General features: G+C 52.9%; 1 long non-coding RNA gene across 3 annotated transcripts; it reads left to right on the top strand.

Moving 5' to 3' along the window:
- Positions 1-3,739: 3,739 nt before the first annotated feature.
- LOC144295915 (uncharacterized) lies at positions 3,740-12,408 on the top strand. Of its 3 annotated transcripts, XR_013363049.1 has the most exons (7): positions 3,740-4,147; positions 6,940-7,122; positions 10,095-10,136; positions 11,130-11,203; positions 11,524-11,668; positions 11,773-11,858; positions 11,963-12,408. It is a non-coding gene; the product is annotated as an uncharacterized LOC144295915 (long non-coding RNA). The 3 variants fall into 3 exon arrangements; XR_013363048.1 differs by having other exon boundaries at positions 11,130-11,668; XR_013363050.1 differs by lacking the exons at positions 6,940-7,122; positions 10,095-10,136.
- The last annotated feature ends 1,865 nt before the right edge of the window (positions 12,409-14,273 follow it).

The raw sequence follows: 14,273 nt of genomic DNA, 5'->3' as shown, positions 1-14,273 counted from the left end.
AGCTCTGCCCCACGCGCCCTGCCCCCCGAGCTCGGCCCCACGCGCTCTGCCCCTCGAGCTCTGCCCCACGCTCTCTGCCCCTGGAGCTCTGCCCCATGAGCTCTGCCCCTGGAGCTCTGCCCCTAGAGCTCTGCCCCACGCGCTCTGCCCCTCGAGCTCTGCCCCACGCGCCCTGCCCCCCGAGCTCGGCCCCACGCGCTCTGCCCCTCGAGCTCTGCCCCACGCTCTCTGCCCCTGGAGCTCTGTCCCATGAGCTCTGCCCCTGGAGAGCTCTGCTCCTGGAGCTCGGCCCCACGCGCTCTGCCCCACGCGCTCTGCCCCACGCTCTCTGCCCCTCGAGCTCTGCCCCACGCGCCCTGCCCCTCGAGCTCTGCCCCACGAGCACGCTCCGCAGGCGACTGTCTGCCGGGCTCTAAGGGGCCTGTCCCCGCCCGCGGCTGCGGCCCGCCAGGCTAGTGGAAGGTAAAGTGCACCGGGCGGGCGTCTGACTTCCCCGCGCACACACGTGAGACTCCTCTCCCTGCCGTCGCTCCACCCCGCCCGAGTCCGTTCCCTTCGAGGGCCGCGTCCCCCGCCTCTCCCCGAAACGTCACCCCCCTACACGCACGTTCCCTTCAAATTCTCCCGGCATTTGGGCCGCTTTGATGATCAGATGGTAGAGCCCTGATTACAAATTTATTCCCGGCCGCTCCGTCCGTCTTTATCTGCGCTATTAGGGACATCTGGCAGTGATTAGCGCCGCGCCCGCGCCCGGCCGCGCTGCCTATCTCGCCGCGGCGGGGCCCGGGGCCTCGCTGACGTCAGGGCAGACGGCTCGGAGCCATCCCAGCCGAGCTGGGTGTAATCGGCGGCCGCGCGGCCAAGTCCTCCCTGGGCCAGGCCGGCAGCTGGAACGCGCCGCCTGCGTGCGCACGGGGACTTTCTCAATATGTATTTTTAGCCCAGAAGACGTTTTTGTTTTTCTTGTTTGAGGTAAGGCGGGGCCAGTTAAAGTTCCTATTGGCCCCTTCCTCACTTTAAGTTTTCCAACTCGCTGCGCCTGGTGCATTCAGCCGAAAAAGCCTCCCCGGCCGGCCCTGACTGACCTGCGAGCGCTCCTCTAGCCGGGCGCCAGGAGGCTGCTCTCCTACACCAACAGCTGCGGCCCTGGCGGCGGTGCCCGCGCAGGCGAGAGGCAAGGGAGGCGGCTCTTAGCGCGGCCCTTCCCGCGCTAGCCGCCGCTTGGACCCCACAGCCCTACGGCCACAAGGTTGGCCGTTTCTGCCCAGTGAGGAGGCTGGGCAGAAGCTAATTACAGAACGGGCCGTCTCTCCTCCGAGCCTCTGTCTTTGCACCTGCTATTAAAGCCCAATGGATCTAAGGAACAAAGGTTCTAGACCCTCTTCTGCCTACCGTCCCCCTTTCCCCAGTGGGAGTGCCCCTTGGCTGAAAGGAGGATGACTGGCAGCAGCAGCAGCTTGTCCCGCACTATGTCTCAACGCCCAGAGCACAGGCTAGGTCCATTTGTATAATTCTGGGACCTGAGGAGAACGTCCCAGACCTCCGACTTTGAGGCCCTGGGGCACTGTCCTGGTCTCTGGGATGAATCCAACTCCAGAACACTCTATGCTGGAGCTTACCACCCTAGTTACCCAAAATTTCCGGAACTTGATAAAATTATAAATTCAGCCCTCATTTCACCCCAACTTTACCAGAAATCCTGATTCAGCAGGTCAGATAGGTAGGAGAAACGAAGTCCTCAATTTTCAAAAGCTCCCCTCCCCCGCCCCCTTTTCCCCGGATTTAGGAACCACTGCCTGAGGCCACACACACCTACTGCAGCTGATTCCACATTCTTGGCACTCAGTCAACCACCACTGTGAAATACTGGACCCTGGGGGTGAGGATGGCTTTATCAAGGATGGTGGAGAGGTAGGGCAAGGCCTGTATTATTTTAAGTCTCTACAGAGAGAGAATTGACCATCCCATGAATCAGTCCTACACCTCCATTTAATTGGGCAAGTCAAGGACTCAAAACAAACCCAGAAAATGCTATTTATTTTCACACAGGTTGCAAAGCCCAAGCTGGTGTTTACAGTGAATTTAGCTAAAAGGGAAAAGAATTCATGGCCCATGATTTGATCTATTTGGGGGAGGGGGGGCAGGGCAGGATATCAAATATAAACAGGAAATCCAGTGGAGAAAATTTCCCAAATGTTCACCCCTTTTCAATTCCTTGAGGCAACTCAGTACACCAGATTCCAAAGTGTCTTCATGTAATCTAGAACGGATGAGGACCATTTCCTCCTAAGTCAGTGAAAATGTCACATTTGAGAGAGCTTGACTCCCTCTTTTACCCACCCTTATCCCCCAGCAGAAGGGGAAGGAAAGTTTGGGGGCGGGGGCTTGGGGCTAGGAAGGAGGGGCCTAGCTATGCTTTTAGAGTGGGGAGGAGCAGGTAATAGCCGCACAATGTAATTTCCCACAGTGCTGGGAAGTGGCTTCCCCATGATCTTCCTTAATGATGTAGTCTACTCAGGCAGATAAGCAGTTGTCCAGATAACACAGACTCAAAAACAAACAAAACTAACAACAACAAAAACCTACACTGCTTTTGCCTACATTACTTCTTATTAATACTTTCTTGCACATAGCATAAATTATTTTTTTACTTGAATTAGGTAGAAAGAATCCACATGGGCCACATGCCCGGGAAATCGCAGTTTTTATTTCTAAGCAAAGGAGATAGGCTTGCAAGCAGCTAAATGGTTCATATAAAAGATCACAGGGTACTCACCAACCTCCTCCCCAACTAATAAGCCAATTTTCTCAAATAGTATATTTAATGCACAACTAACCATGAACAGCCAGACCCAATCTAATGCTTCCCTGTGACCAGATGGAGTGTTTCAAAATATCTTTCTTTACTGTAGAACCAAATCATCCTGGCGAACAAGTGCTAGAGTCAGGGAGACCTGCAAATTCTTCTGTAAGAAGTGGGGTCATTCGCTGTTCACTTGTTTGCTGCTTCACCAGGTGAAAGGATTTGAAAGAGTTTCTTACTTAGGGACAGAAGTTTTCAACCTTTCTTAAGTAAATTGCCTAGAGAAGAGGCCAAAAAAGACACCATTCTAAATCAAAGTGGCTGTTAATATCCCCTTCCTGAAAAGATGGAAGCCAATGACTACTAAAGCCAGTACGTGGTTGGCTTCTATTTAAAGTGGGTTGCTGTCGCCTTGAGCTGACAGTTTTTTCTTTCGGATAAGGCAGAAACGCAGGAAAGAAAAAAATGCGTGTTTGTTGCTTTTATTCCTAAAGAAGAAAATGCATCTAAAGTCTGTAACTAGAATTTGGCGGTGAAGAAAAGCTGGTGCGGTTTTAATGGGAGAAAGTGGCCGCCAGGCCGCCTGACCATCGCCTTCGCTTTCCAAATCTGGTTTTCATATTCTCGCTCAGTAATTACCCAAAGCCATAACTGTCTCTGAAATTATTCATTAAAGTCATTTTCAGGGATTCTCACAGGATGACTCTTTTACGTTTATGATCTTCTGAGAGCAATGACATCAGCCTCTCTTTTCCGCTTTTAATTAATGCGCTGGTCAGAGGAGAGGGGCCCGGCTGTGTCGGTGGGGAGGGGGCGGCCGGGGGAGGGGGGTGGAATTCGCTGGCCCCTCTGCTCCCGGTGCGGTCAGCTGAGCTCCGGCGCGCAGACATCCTTTGATTAAGGAGGGTATTTCGGGGAGTGCAGGCTGTGCAGAAGATCACGTCTGTGCCCTGTGGTGCTGTCAGCAGTGACAGATCCCAGATGGGGCCGCTACTGTATGGCAGATTGAGTTTCTCAGCAGAAAACTCACCCTCCCTCCTAAACGTCTTCAAAAACCTTCTCCAGATACTACAGGTCGCTTCGTGTGAAACTGAAAAAGCCCATCACCAAAGTCGGTTTTGCGCGCTTGTGTGTATGTCAGGTCCTCCCCCCCGCACACACACACACCCCGCCGCCTCCTTCCTCCTTTTTTCTCGGCGCTTCCTCCTCCTCTGAGCATCTTCGACCACGCTGGGCGACCCCGCTGCCGAGAGCGCAGACCTGACGGGCCTGCTGGTTCCTGCTCGCGCGGACCCACAGCGCCGCGGCGTCGACACGGCTCCGAGGAGCCCCGAAGGCAATCCGGTGGGTAGAAGCACGGCTTCGGGTATGTGGGGCAACGTGGAGCACCTCGCGCAGCTGTGGGGACGGCGGGGGGGGGAGTGGATGGAAGCCAGGGCGGAAGCACAGAGCCCCCGCGCTCCGCTCCGCTTTCCCTCCCCAGTTTTCCGCAGCGGAGCGCAGTCCCGCGAGCCTGGGCACCTTCGAGGGGCAGCGCTGAGCCTGCGAAGGGGGGGTATGTGGGCAGGGGAGGTCTGCAGGGATCTGGAAGGGGCTGAGGGCGAGCCCCGGGGCCAGCAGGGGCCCAGCCAGGTCCTGGATGGGCGGACGCGGGATGGGGAAGGTCCTGGCTGAGGCCTCAGCCGGGAAGCTGGACCAGGGCATCTCCAAGGTGTGATGCGGCGCAGCGAGACCCGGCTTTCTCCGTGATAAACATCCGTCCCTTCGCGAGTTGCCAGTCTGGGTCCCGCGTTTCGCATCCCTGGGCACACACGGGTCGGAAACTCCATTGCAAAAACATTTGGACTTATTTTAAATCTTTATTTAAAAAATAAACAAATGCCGCGTGCCCCTGCTTCCTCGAAGGCAACGGAGATCCCTCCCCTCCTCCCTTCCCTTCCGGAGGGTTCCTAGGCGGGCTCCGGGGGAGCAGTAGGGGCCAGGAGAGCAGGGAGGAACGCAGGACGCTCGGATTCTGCTCCAACGTCTAGATCCTACCGCTCCTGACCCCCCTTGGTCCTCTTAATTATGGAACTTGGAGTGTTCCCACGGCCCTGGCCCGGGGAGAGGGGGCACGAAAGAGAGACAAGGCAGCAAGGACAAAAACCTAGAGTTTTGTTTCCATTTAAACGTAAGTAATTTTTTTTTCTTTCAAAATACTCGTGCAGTCGCCTCCACCTACTCCCACACCCCCTCCCAGTGAGGGCAGTTTGGAGAGCCTTCATTCGGCTTACAAAAGAGCCTCCAGGGACCCGAGAGAAAAAGCTAAAAATACCGCAGACAGGAGGCCCAAGTCCAGGAGGAGGTAGCCGCCTCCCCCAGCCCTGCCCTGCCCTGCCCCGGAGGGGGGCCGGCTGTCGAGTCCCCTCCGTGGAGCCGCGGGCCGAAGCCCGGCCTTGGCTGGGCGCCCTCCCTGCAGCCGCCGGGCCAAATCCTCCTGCTCTTTGCGTCCTGGGCCGCGTATTTTGTAGCCACGCCGGAGTCACCGGTCCAATCTCTGGTAAAATGAGATGTTACACTATTTCACGCTTTCCATTCCGCCTCCTCTGGAGACTCGGTTTTAAAGACTCACTTTCAAAAAGAAGGTGGGGCTACTGGATCCCACTTTATGGCCACAATATTCTGGTCACGCAAGTACCGTCTCCCAGTTTGTAATGACCTATATGGATGGATGTATACAGTTGTTTGCGGTTCTGGGATACAGGCTGATTTGGGAGAAACCTGTGAACTCCTATTACAGCCCTCTTCCGAAAAAAAAAGAAAGAAAAGAAGAGAAAAGAAAGAAAAGAAAAGAAAAGAAAAGAAAAGAAAAGAAAAGAAAAGAAAAGAAAAGAAATCTAGCAGTTATTCAATCCCCCACAGTTCCCCCTAGGTTATCAGGTAAAACCACAAAACTCTTTATGTAAAAGCAAAACACACACTGAATTTCAAAACTCCCGCTCGCCCCCTTTATAAGGCAGCTTTTATTTTCACGGCCCACGCTGGATGAAAGTGGTTTATTTTGATTTTTTTCCCCCCTTGTACCCACACGCCTTGTAAAAAGTTCCTGCGCCCCGGCCCGGCCTCCCTCTGATGACCGCAGGGCCTGGCTTCCAGACTGAAGCCCCCGCCGCTCGGTTTTCAAGTCCTCGCCCGCAGCCGCGGTGGAATCGTGACCCCGCCCGAGCGGCGAGCCCCCCGGGGGGACGCCTGGCCGGGCCCGCGCCGGGGCCGGGACCTCCCAAGTGGCGGGCCTGGGAGCCCCGGGCCGCGCGGTCCTCTCCCTCCCTGCCTCCCCCCTCCCTCCCTCCCCTGCGCATTTTGCTCGTTTTCTTCTGGGTTCCACAGCTCGCCTGCACTATGGCGCAGCACTTCTCTTTCCCACTAGTTTTTTTCCCTTTTTCCCTTTTTTGGTTTTTCTCTTGCCCTACGACTCTCGAGCACCTTTTTACCGCTCTCTCCGCGCCTTCACGTTGAAACCCCAGGCCCAGAGAAGCAAAGCGGGGCTTGGTCGGCATCTGGGGGAACGAACCGGGAGCCCCGGGCCCCTGGGCGCCGCGGCGGAGCCGCACCGGGGCGCGCTTCTGCGCAACGTCAGCGCGCTGGGTAATTTACCTTCCCTGGGCGTCTGTCAATATGACTAATTTCCATCGGGGTCAAAATGCCTTTCCCCGGCAGTCCATCTTGGAGCGCTCTCTTACGCAGCAGACCCGGTTAGCTGTTTTGTTTCCAGCCCTAGGAATACAGACCCTTGGGGGCGTCCCTGCCGGGGCAGCTGGACAGGCGAGAGGAACGTACGCGGTGTCGACTGGAGGCAGTTTTCCTGGAACTACGGATTAGGATGGGGCATCCGGCGTGCCTTTTAGATCGCATTACCTACCTCGTCCTTGACACCAATGCTTTCTCTAGAAACAGGAAATCAAAAAAGAGAAACAATGAATTGTCCCAGTTTTCCTCTGTCGCGTGTAAATCCCTACGGGGCTAACCATCTTCTCCGCATTTCAGGGTGTGATTTAAACGTAGGGTATGCGCGCGTGTCCTGCTAATCTGGTCTAAGACAGACAATATATCATCCGGGCGGTGTGTTACAGTAATTTCCAAACTGCTGCGACTTCTAGGTGTGAAATCAGTGCTGTGGATGTAAAGATTCTCCGGGACTCGATAGACGCTAACTATGCTGGTTGCATAACTCCGACTCACTTTTTAAGAAATGCGAAGAAGCCAACGTGGCTCTGTAGCTGAGGCAGGGCGGTTCCCTGTCCGCAGCGTTCTCTCCTGCCTGCCCAGGGAACCCAGACGTGGTGAGCACTAGCCTTTGAGAGCATTAAGTCGCATCCCTTGGGTGTTAGGGGAGGTAAACTTCTCCAGTCCAGGAGTGGGGTCCAGCGGAGAGTAAAAGTCTTCAGACAACCCCTTTCCCTGCCATCTAGGCTCAGGCACTGAGGCCCCAAATAAAAATCTTCCTCCAGTTACATTTTTTAACAAACTTTTGGAAAAAACACGTCTCTCTCCCCCATCCCTCTTCTTAATGGCCTTTAGGCAAGTTAAGTACTTGGACTTGAGGCAATTAGGCACTCCAGTGGAACCCGAAGGAAATAGAAGAACTAAAAAAGTCAAAGCAGAAGCCCTAGGAAGCTGCACAGAGTTTGGTCTCAAGTCACCGTCCCTGAACTCTGCCCTGGGGGCAAGCACTCCGCCCCTGACCCTACCTCTCACCGTGGCCGGCGTCCCCATGTGCTTGCGCGCGCGCACACACACACACACACACACACACCCTTCTTACCTTCTCTCTCTCTCCTCTGTTGGTGCATTTATGACCTAATGAAAGTGTATCCTTTAGGGAAAAATTCTGTCTATAAAATGTGAAATATGAAGAACCTGCTTGAATATTCCCACTCCAGGCCAGGCCTGATCTTAAAGGTTTTTTTTAGCATGAACACCTTGACTCCTTCTTTTACTTCCATAATCACTCTGTTATTTTCACTAAAAGAAGAGAATTGATTCTAAGTCCCTATGGAAGGAAAAAATGTCTCCCGCCTGAAGAAGTATCTTTATTTTGAGAAAGGCATGACTTAGGGAAAAATGATTTCATTTTCTATTCGCTGTCATCTTTGGAAAACCCTGGCACCATATGTTCCAAGTTCTGCAAACAGCTGGGGAAACCAAGGGCTCTTTCAAGTCACTTCCTTTTCCTTCCTGCCCCCCCCCCCCACTTTTCCCTAAATGCCACCTTTTGGAGTTTTACAAACCTTGACCAGTTCTTTCTCCTGGTCTGTTTCCTGAAATCTCTCCTGGTTTCCAATTTAAGAGTATCTCCTTGGAAATCACATAGTTAACCATCAGTTTTTGTGGGAAAAGGTGACTGACATTGCATTTGGGGAGGATTTGTTTATTAACACAAAATTATTCCCCTTATGGTTTTCTATAAACCATACCTTTAAATAAGAGTTTTTAAAAGTCCCTTTCATATTGCAATTTGACCTTCGCCCTGAGACCAGTTTAGGTTGTTTACTAGCAGGGACTACGCAACAGGAAAAACTGCAGGAGATGTAAACACTAGTGTCAGCTGAAGAGCTGCATCCTTCAGTAAGGTGGAGTTGTTGGTTTGCATATTTTTTAAAGGGCACAGGAGTTTGAACTTCTAAGTTTTTTTTTGGCATTCAAGGGCCATCTAATGACCTGGGGGGGGGGCGGCGGCAGAATTGGGTTGGTTGTGTTAACATCACTAAAGGAATTTATACTATCCTCTTTTTTTTGATTTAGGCTTAAAACATTGTTTCCTGAGTTGAATTTGCCTAATAAAAACTTTTGCACCTGGTTAAAGCTTGAGGGAAAGGAGAAGTCCTAGGGCAAAGTGTTTAGCCCACCCTCAGAGGAGTGAAAGGATGTGTGTGGAGGGGGAGCCACTGAGGGGCAGCTGTTTCTAGGGAAGGATCTTGTCCTCCTCATACAAAGGAGGAAAATTGTCCATTTTCAAGTGTCTATTAGGAAACGTCAGTCCTTTTTCAGATGTGTTCTAGTTTAACCTTTGTACTTAGGACTGAGCTCCGCCAGTCCTGCAAGTCTGTGTTCCCAGTAAAACCTGATTTAACTGGAGGAACCGATAGCTTTAAACTGACAAATATTCACATCCGGGGATAAGAAAGGAATATTTGAGGAGGAGAAGAGGAGTGTGCATTTTGCCTCACCTAAAGTTTTATATTTCTGCATAAATCTGCATAAAGTATTATTTTCTAGTCATATTTCTAGCTTATGACCAATTAAGCAAAATAGAAAGTCTATGGTATGTTCTAGATCTCCTCTAGATCCTCCTCCCTGAGATATTAAGTCTAAATATATTTAGCATCTAGCATCTCTCATATATACCCTGATCAGATTAATTTCTAATGAATAGGCAGTAATTCTCATGTGTCAGAAACCTACAAAATGTACATGTGAATACATCTGTCCAGGTGCTTCTCCCATTGTTCATTTCTTGAACATCCGTCCTGAGCTTCTGAATGCATAGAAAAGCAAATAGGAATATAATCTCTATGGATCTAAAATGAGAAAAGTTACTCCATTTGTATCCATTTTGCTGGTCTGGAGGGCTTGACAGTGGGGGGAGATCCCTGGAAGCTTTGAAGAACTTTAAAAGAGACTCGCACCAAATACAATCTGGCCAGGGTGTAAGATGCCTCCTGATTGTAATTAAAAGTATCTGGGAAAAGAGAGGGCACATGCAGAACAAACAATTTCTAAAAGCTCCAAACTGGGTTTTTTTTTTCTCTGTGGTCGAGTCCAAAGAATAAGGAAGCAGGGAAGAAAAGAAGAAAGAAAAGCAAGCAGAAAAAGTGAGGCTATAACATTCTAGAGTTGTGGGAATGTGGCTCATTTTTTGAGGCAAACTCTTTGAAACACAAATTGGAAAGGACTAAATTGTTATGCATCAAATAAGTCATAAATTTCCTCCTCCTATAAGGGAGGTTTTGCCCCATTCTATCCTGTAGATATTTTGAATGGGTTATACATAAAGGAGAAAGGGATTGGGACATACCTATGTATTATAAAATGACAGATAAACTTGGCAATATCGTAAGTAAGTGTATGTAGACTCTAGAGACCTTGAATATTTTGCCCTTTACAAGGCAATGAAAGATGAAGGTAAAAGCCAGAGTTGATTGCTCCCTATACAGAGCAGGGGGTACCTTCAGTTATATTGTTGCAGTTCTCAGAGAGGCTCAAAGAGGTCTTGCTGGCTGGCAGTGACTGACCTTGACCATCTTCTATCTAGGAGTCAGATGTGGATGGAGAAGAGGACACCTCTCCACCTCTCGTAGGAAAAGTACCATGCACAGAGCCCCCTGCCAGGGATGGAGTCAGTTCTGCTATCTAGGGTGTTCTGTGACTTCCCGGTACCTGGCCAGAACTGTAGTCATTAAATTGGCTCAAGCCCACATGCTCCTCCTCACCACGCCTTCCCCTGTCCTTGTAAATGGGGCTGGAAGCATCTTCAGCTTTTTTATAAACTACAATCATTAGTGTGTGTGTGTGTGTGTGTGTGTGTGTGTGTGTGTTCAGGGAGAGAACTGCTAAGCATATAAGTGCTAAAAGTTTCTTTTACTTCAGGCTTCTCCTGCCTCTCTCTCATAATAAAACTAGATGCAGTAATAACAAGAAAAGCTCACTGCTAATTCCCTTTATCTCCTTTGAGCAGATTCTTGCCAGTCCCTCTTAAGGACCTACTGCCAGGTTTTAGTCTTAGTGGCTGGGGTTAGCTTTCAGATCACCCACTGTGTTCAGCTGATGCCCTTGTCAGACCAGAGGGCACTAGGTTTGGTAAAAAGTACCCCAAACCCTCTGCCCCCTGAAGCCCTGGAACTGTTCATCAGACTGGAAGCCAAAGGCCCCCATAACTCTAATTAGTGCGTGCATATGTTGGCCAGCCTCTTGGCTGGTTTTATGGGGTTTCACTGGAGGTGCATGAATTGTCCGGGTCAGATGAGGATTAGGGTTCCTAATGAATCATGTGACCATAAGTGGACTTGGATGGTGGCTGTGTTCAGGAGACCTATCCCTGGTGCTCTCTTTCTGCGCCAGGAGAGAAAGACTGGTTTGGGAGGAACTAGGCAAGGAGGACACTGTTAGAAGTTTAAAATGTCCTTTTCATCTGCATCTTGTCACAGAAGATTTACTGGTTATACACACACACACACACACACACACACACCATTCAAAAGTAAGAAGGAACGTTTTTTTCTTGAAAGTATTGAATTTAAGACTGGAAATAGGCCTTTAGAGTTCATCTGTTCTAACCATTTCTTTCCAGATGAGAAGACTCAGGCCCAAAGATGCTCCTGCTACGCAGCCAGCATGTGCCACTAATTAGTGAAACTGGGAGTGGTGAGTTCCTCTCCTCTGGTTAGATAGTTATTTCCAGGGATCTCTTGTTTAAGATAAAGGCATAAAGAAGGAGGTCGCGGTAAGAACCATTTTTAAGAAAAGAAAAAATGATGTAGAGGATCAGGCAAGAGGAGAGGTAGCCAGAGAAATGACAGTTTGGGGATGGGTTACTTGAGCAGGCCTATCTCCATCATTTCCTGAAAGTCTTTACTCGACTCCAAGACAATTATTAAAGGCTGATGTTTTCACAACACAGATACTTTTCGTCTGTGTGTGTTTAAACCAGTCCAGGAGAATAGATTCTTTTCTCTTGGGGAAAGGGAATGGTGTTTTTTAAAAGGGAAGCAGCTCTCATCAAAGGCCTCGTGGATCTGGTGACAACACCGACACGCGCTTCGCTTGGAGCCTGGAAACTGTCAGGCGGTGGAGGCGGGGTGGGGGACGCCAGCACTGCGGAGTCCCAAGGTGAGCGCTCGGGTGGGGTGGGGCTGGGTGGAGGGGGCCTGCGCCGGACCAGGGGTAGGGGTGGGGGGGCGCGGCCCCACGCCTTCTCCGGTACCTTTCTGGAGCTCCGGGCAGGCTGCGTCCCTGGAGAAAGGCTGAGGCTCTGCTGCGGAACTGGCGGCGGTTCACAGGGAATCTCTGAGGGAGGAAGGTTGGTACACCCCGCGACTGAGAAGGATGAAATGGGGGAGAAGAGATGGGGGCGGGGGCAGAGAGATTGGATGTTCAGGAAACGGGGCTTCTGGATCTCTGCAGGGAAACAGGGTCCACTCGTAGTGTGGCCGGATCCAGTCCGCTGTCGGGGCTGAAGCTCGTGCTTGGGCAGGACGCGCCCCTGGACGCCCGGTGGGGATCCACCAAGGTGGCTCTGAGTTTTGCACAACTTCACGCTTTCAAAAAAGGGTGCTTCCTTTAAATATAATTATTTTGGCGCGAGTCTCGGTGGGATCTGAAGTCGAAGGCTTCCCCAGCCTTCGGCTGTCTTTTCTTACTCCCCGGAAACAAACCTGAACAAAAGGGGATCCCTGGGTGGCGCAGCGGTTTGGCGCCTGCCTTTGGCCCAGGGCGCGATCCTGGTAGACCCGGGATCGAGTCCCACATCGGGCTCCCGGTGCATGGAGCCTGCTTCTCCCTCTGCCTGTGTATCCGCGCCTCTCTCTGTGCCTATCATAAATTAAAAAAAAAAAAAAAACTGAACAAAATTAGAAGTCAGCCAAGGAAACTAAACAACAGCCCCCACAGGCCATCCCACAACATAGCTGGGGGAGCAATATTCTGGCTTCAGCGCTCAGGTTCGAAATCCGAATAAAAGGAGCCAGCTCTTGGATTACACCCTGGGGAAAGCACTTTAATGTAAATGTAAAATATGCTTGTAATAATCACTTGCGAGCCCTGAAGCAGCTCTAGAATCTCTGTTTAATTATGGGGGCATGAGAGGAGAATTACCAGCTAATTAAATCCAATCCTATTTGTAATTCTCCCTCCGCTGCTGCCGACTTTAAAATGCGAAATTGCTTTTTAAACGTGCCTGCGTATGAATTTCTTAACACACGTGAAAACTGAAGGAGAAGCATGGGGGTAAGGGGCGGGGGAGACAGAAAGGAAGCAGGCGGAGACAGCAGGCGGCTGGGCCGCAGCAACCGGGTACCACGAGGACTCGCCGCCGGCCCGGCCCGCGCTCTGCGTTTAGCCACGAACGAAGCCATTTCCTGTCTTCGCAGAGGTTTCGACCTCCACTTTCCCGCTAGTGGGATTTCTCTCGGCTCCTGGCCGTCGCCCCAAGGAAAGCCCCGGAGCGCGGAGGAGGCCCCGCGGCCCGAGGCCCGTGCGCCCCCCGCGGCCCGTGCGCCCCCCGAGTCCCGTGCGCCCCCCGAGTCCCGTGCGCCCCCCGCGGCCCGTGCGTCCCTCCGCCCCGTGCGCCCCGCGGCCTCGCACCGCCCAGGAGCGGGTTCCGGCCGACGCCGGGGAGCGGCGCGGGGAGGAAGTGAGCTCACGGGGGAAAGCAGGAAAGAGGTTGGGGCCGGCCGCCGCCAGGCCCGAGGCTCAGCGCTGCGGCGCGCGGAGCCGGGGCGGGAGGAGGAGTCCCCGCGAGTCGGTCCGACCGCCGGCGCCCGGGGAGCAGGCCGGGGGGCCAAGGCCGGCTTTTCCAAGCTCCGGGGCCGCGGGCCACCACTCCGCGTGGAGCCACGCCTCCTGTCCTTCCCGCTCCCTGGAGGAGGAGGTTCAGGCCTCCTGGACAGAAACCTGAGGCTGGAGACTTAGGGCTCTCTGCAGGCGGACGAGCCCCCTGCCCCCCTCCCCCCAATCCCTCCCGCGGCGGGAGCCTCTGCCTCGGTCTGCCCTGCGCTCTTCCACATCCCCCCCTCCCCCTCTAACCTCTTATTTCATCAGCGCCCCTCTCAAAATCACGTCCTAGAACTCTGATTTACGATTAGAACGTCGCCTGATTTCATGAGAAAACCAGGGTGACCTCGGCCACCCACCCTTGACACGCCGCAGTACTGGGGAATTAGAATAATATTCCGGGGGTCTGTTCCAAATCGGGTACCGTCGGCAGCCAACTACACGGTCACCCAACTGCTCCTGGGTGGGGAGGCAGCCTGGTCTGGGGAAACGTTCCCAAGGGGAGCCCGGCCACCTCTCCCGGCAGCAGGCCCTGAATGCAGAAAATAGGAGCCTGCAGCTACCCGCGTTTCCAAACTGACGGTGCGCCCAACAAATGCGGTGGCACCTGTTCCCAGGGGAAGCATAGGCTCCTCGGCCTCCCGAACGCGAGCGCGCTGCTCCAGCCGGGCCCGCCCTGCCAGCGGAGTCGTTACTTGGTGGTGGCGGAGAGGGTTCTCATCTGAAGACACCTGGCGACCGTCCAGAGCCCGACTCCGGGCGGAGTGGGAGCTGAGAGGTCGTTTTACGCTGTCCTGGGGAGACCCTGGTCCCAGGCCTTCTCTGGTGCCTTCCTGGAGGGCCCTGCCATCGCCCCAGGACAAGTCGCTTGGGCACCAACCTACTGCGGGGCACGGCCGGTGGTCTGTCTCCCCCTGTTGCCGGTCTGTGGTTTGGGCGTCCT

Source organism: Canis aureus, chromosome 24 (assembly GCF_053574225.1).
Source record: "Canis aureus isolate CA01 chromosome 24, VMU_Caureus_v.1.0, whole genome shotgun sequence".
Taxonomy (NCBI): Eukaryota; Metazoa; Chordata; class Mammalia; order Carnivora; family Canidae; genus Canis; species Canis aureus.
This window is presented reverse-complemented; position numbering and strand designations above follow the sequence as displayed.